The following is a 5,240-nucleotide window of genomic DNA, read 5'->3' as shown; positions in this document are numbered from 1 at the left end:
GCTCCGGTGGGACAGCCCGCTCACCCTCGCCCCGACTCGACGCTGCCCTGCAAGCGGTTGCTCACCCTAGTGCCTGCCCTGTTCCTTCCTTGGCCGGGCTGGTCCCGGAGCAGGAGGCAAGGACGGGGCGACCTGCGTAGTCGCAGTGGTGCGCGGGTACCTGTGCCAGGTCAAAACCCCAACCCGTGGCCTGTCTCTGCTTGGGGAGACGGAGCGCCTGGTGCACGTCTCCTTTCTCTAGTTTGGAGAAGTGGTTAAATAAGGGGAAAGGAGCTGTTGGGACTGCGCTCCCAGTGTCCCTGTAGTGATGCATCTCCAGAAATGACTGACATGTGGCAGGGAGATGAGGCAGATGGAGAATGGGGGAAAAGGCCAGGAGGGCTGGTCTCTAGAGGGCTTTTCCCCCACTTTCCCACTCCCATTTTCAAGGAAGCAGTGAGAGGAGGAAGGCAAGAGATGGGTTGGTTTTGAACTCTGCCGTTAGACAAGCAGCTCGCGTACAGTCCGGCGTGGGCCTGCTCGTCTCTTTAGGAAGAAGTCCCCGTGCTGGCTGTGTCTGAGTGTATTGGTGAGCTCCTGCCTGCCCTTGGCATCACCGGGCCCAATTGCGGGATGATGTAAATGATAGTACTGAAACACTGTTTCAGTATCAGTTGTTATCAAGAGTAAATTGCATGGCTGAAACTATAGAGCCTCCTATCTTAATACATTTTAGACAGGGTAAATGGCTTAAGTGTCTGTTGGTTGGAAGCGGGGATGATTGATTGCATTAGATGAGGGGTCAGAAACATAAGGTACCTGGGCCAGATCTGGCTTGCAGAGCTACTGGATCTGGCTTGAGCTGGGAGGCTTTGGCATTGCATTGGCAGGGGGGCTCTGCCCACATTGGGGTTGGGCACTGGTGAGCTGTGCCAGAGCTGGGTGACTGCAAGCTGCACCTGTACCACAGCTGGTGGGTCAGGGAGAAGTAGTGGTGATGATGTGGGCGCAGGTCCCAGCTGCCTGGCCCTAGTAGCTCCCTATTGCTTGGCCCCAGTGCAGCTACCTTTGGCTTAGACTGGGCATGGGCAGAGCCCTCCACTGCTGCAAGGCCATGGAAGCCCCCTGGTCCGTGTCCGACTAGAGCTGGGTTATTCCAGCCTGTGGCTCAGGAAGGTAGTGCAGTGGCTAGCAAGAGCTTTTAGTTTTCATGTCAAACTGTCTCAAATACTAAAGGAGAGGGAGGAGGAAGGAGAGTTTGGAGAGTTTCTTAACTAAACTGAGGAGTCCAGCTGATTTGCAATGCAACAGTTCCAGCATGTTGGACAGGATTCTGCCTTCAGTTTTTATCTGTAGTGCTAAAGGCTTGTTTGTATAATCTTCACTTTTCTATAAGTCGGTGATTTTTACTCTTTCTTTTTTATGTCCGTGATCATTTGTTATAATTTGAAGGGCTGGGATCAGTTTTTAAATTATATTTGTAAAACACTGGGTCCTTGTTCATAATCTTGGTTGCATCATCTGATGCTTTTCTAAACTAAAACCTGATTTTTATTTATTTATTTTTTTAGTTAGGTGGGAAGTGGTAAGATCTGATACATAGTTATTGTGAATGGGGATGATGAACAGGAAAAGCTACCTTGGTTTCAGGTTCTTGTGGCACAGCATTAGGTCCAAATTCTGTGAGGGGTTCTGTGTTGGCAGGCCAGTGAAGCCCCGGAGAGTGCTTTCCAGGATGCTTGCCATTGGCTGTAAACTTGGCACGAAATATCCTTTAATCTAATTGCAATTCTCTCTCTCTCTCCCCCCTTTTAATAAAAGGACTGTCTTGTGAAACTCTTCTAAGTTGAGGTATTTGTGAAACTTAGGCTCTCTGGAGCTGAAACAACTTGACAAGGCATCTTTTCATGACTAGGGGCAGACCATGCACACTTTTTCTTATGGAAAAAAATCACTCAAGTGAGTTGTGCTATGAATTTGCAGACTGTTGTGGAGGTGCTAGTTGTGATGTTCTATTTAGAGTTATTGCAGAATTTGCACTCAGTGGTACTAAAATACCATTCAGATGCTCTGATGACTTGAACTGTTCTTTCATTAGCTTTAACACCTTTTTTCCTCACAAGGCAGTTTGCTTCTTCCATGGAATTTCCTTCAGACTAAGAAGTTATGCTTATCATACATATCCAAAGAAAAGAACTGGAGTGTCTTAAGGTTCAGACTTGAGTAAGGGCTCCGCACATGAGAGAGTAAGTAGAAAAAACAATGAATAAACTGGGGACTAGAAAAGACCGTGGCAATTGGCCTTTTAGGGCAGTGGTTGGTTGACCTTTTCAGACGTAGGCCCAGGTCCGAGGCAGCTGCTACTACTGTCTCTGTGCTGTGACACAGGGGGAAGCCCCTGCTGCTAAAGCCCTGTTTTCAGGTCAGATCCATTCTATGGGCTGTAGGTTGCCAACCCCTGTGCTAGGAAACTATTAAGACTCCTGTGGAGTTTTACAGCTTCACTACTGATAATGTCTTCCCTACGGTTAGTCTGGGGGATTGAGCCTAACCCAGACATGCGCCGCAACAAAGCAAGACCCTAACAGAGTTTTTGGTTCCTCTCTGGTGCTGAACATGCACATGTGCATGTGTATGTTAGGGCTTTTGGAGATGCATATCATGATCCTTCTGTGTAGCAGAATAACCAAGCCACTTTGATTCTTTCTCAGTGAATTATGGGAAATGTGTCTGTCTCCCTGGACACACATTATGGGGGAATTGTGGTCTGCTTTGAAAGTCTGCTCTCATTCAAGAGATATAGCCTGTATCACAGTGCAAACCTAGGCAAACTTCCAAAAAGAAAGAACTTCTTGAAAAAGAAACCAGGTTTTAACTTGCACCCTGCAACAATGCCAGCTATAATCAGCTCTAATAGGCTTGTGTGTGGGCAAGAAGGGGTCAAAGGGCAAGAGCCCAAGTCAGAGTCTGGGCTAGGTCTGCAGTGTAGAAAAATATCAATTCCACCTGACTGGTGGGTGAATTGAGTGAAAGAAATAATATTGGGATAATATTAACTTTGTGCCAGATGCTTTGTGTAAGTGATATAAAGCCAGCTTCAGGAGTGGTGGGGAGAGATGAAGGAAGGTTAAGCTGTGTTTTTTTTTTTTTTCTTCTACTTTGAATCTTGCAATGAACTTGCAGAAAATACTGCTATACTGTTGTAGAGGGGATGTTCTTTCTAAGAAAGCAGAGAAGCTAGAAATAAGTTGTTTTCTGCTGCTGTTCTATTTGGACTTTCATTGTCTCAGGCAGCAAAGCATTAACTATAGTCTCATTTACTTGTGTACCCCCTCTTCCCCCCACCACCCTTGCTTTTACAGAATTTCTATGAGTCATTTGGGTAACAACAGCAGCTACTTAGAATTGTTCTGTCAGGAAGCTGTTGGCTAAGGAGCAGCCTTAGAACAGCTCTGCTCCGTTTTGACACTGTTGGGGTCCTTTTGTCTTGGGTTGGACTGGGAGGCCGTGCCCTTTTTCCTCTGTTCCTGTTCATGGCCCTCCGCAGCTTCTCAAACCTCTGTCCACTTTTAGTAAGTAGGATGTTCTAGGAATTGAGTTATGCTAAGTCCCCAGTTCTTTTTTTATTTGTTTCATTTTTTTTCTTTCTTTGCTTCTCTTGGTTTCTTCACTTGAAGGGTTAAGTTAACCCTTCTTAGATGTAGAAGTGTCTTCCAGTTTATTTCAAGTGCAGTATTGATAATAAAGTCTGCATAGAAAAAAATCACAGTGCATTTTTGTTTCTGCATATAATGTTAAATGTGATAACTACAAAGCAATGGTTTATGTAGCTCAGTGTTTAAATACATGAGGCCATATTGGGCGTTCTCCTGCAGTGCATGCTGTTTCAAGAATAGTAGGCCTGGAAAACAATTTTTTGTTTTAAAGCATGTATTAGTCTTCATATCCCTTCATAAAGTGTTATAATGAACACGGTGCCCTCAAAAGATTCAAGTCTACTCAGATTCTGGAGAATGGATTTTCCTATGCAAAGTATCCTTGGTTCTTCAAGCCAATGGTTTCAAACTTTACCTAAGGGGGGGCTGCATCTGGAAGTCAGCTACTCAATTTCTGAATTTATCCAGTTGTCTACATCTGCTTGGACAATGTGACTTTCTTCTGCTACTTACGGTGATCCATTCACTAGGAAATGGACTGAGATCCCCCACTTAATCTTATTCAGGCTACCAGAAAGTCTTTACATGGTAATGGCATGGTAATTAATTGGAGGCTAGAGATGAAAAGCCCAAAGGGAGGTAATCCCAATGCGGATCAAAGGGGGCAAGAGGGTGCAAAAGCCCCCATGGCTCACCAAAAGCATCCGGGAACGTCTCCTAGCTAAAAAGGAGGCGTACACCCAATGGAAGGAAGGGCCATCACCAGAGAGGACTATACCTCGGTTGCTTGGGATTGTAGGGGGGTGATCAGGAAGGCCAAGGTGGAGATGGAACTGGGACTAGCTACCCAGATCAAGGACAACAAGAAGTCCTTTTTTAAATACATAGGGGGTAAAAAGAAGGTACCGGGTAACATGAGACCTATGCAGGACACGCTAGGAAATCTGGTCGTCGCGCCAGACAGTAAAGCTAACCTATTTAACAATTTCTTTGCCTCCATTTTTCTGAGCGGGGACCGGGTCACTCCCCCCCCTGCCTACCAGGACCCCCGTAGGTGCCAAGGGAGGCGCACCCAGGCCTAGGGTCAGTGAGGACCTAGTCAGGGAACTTCTGGAGGGACTGGATGTATTTAAATCAGCAGGTCCTGATGATCTCCACCCCAGAGTGCTGAGGGAATTAGCAGAGGTCATTGCGGGACCCCTGGCACAGCTTTATGAGTACTCATGGTGCTCTGGTGAGGTGCCAGAGGATTGGAAAAGGGCCAATGTTGTTCCCATTTTCAAAAAAGGGAGGAAGGAGGACCTAGGAAACTATAGGCCAGTTAGTCTTACCTCGGTCCTGGGTAAGCCTTTTGAGAGAGTTATCCTGGTGCTTGTCCACGAGGGGCCAGCAGGGGAGATTATGCTCAGGGACAACCAACATGGGTTCATTAGAGGCAGGTCCTGTCAGACCAACCTGGTGGCCTTCTATGACCAGGTCACAAAATCCTTAGACATAGATATAGCAGTGCACGTAGTCTTTCTGGACTTTAGGAAGGCCTTTGACACTGTCTCTCACCCCATTCTCATTAAAAAACTAGGGGACTGTGGCGTCGACACCTACACA

Source organism: Alligator sinensis, unplaced genomic scaffold, assembly GCF_000455745.1.
Source record: "Alligator sinensis unplaced genomic scaffold, ASM45574v1 scaffold1049_1, whole genome shotgun sequence".
NCBI classification, from domain to species: Eukaryota; Metazoa; Chordata; order Crocodylia; family Alligatoridae; genus Alligator; species Alligator sinensis.
The sequence above is the reverse complement of the archived record's forward strand: the minus strand, read 5'-3'. Positions refer to the sequence as shown.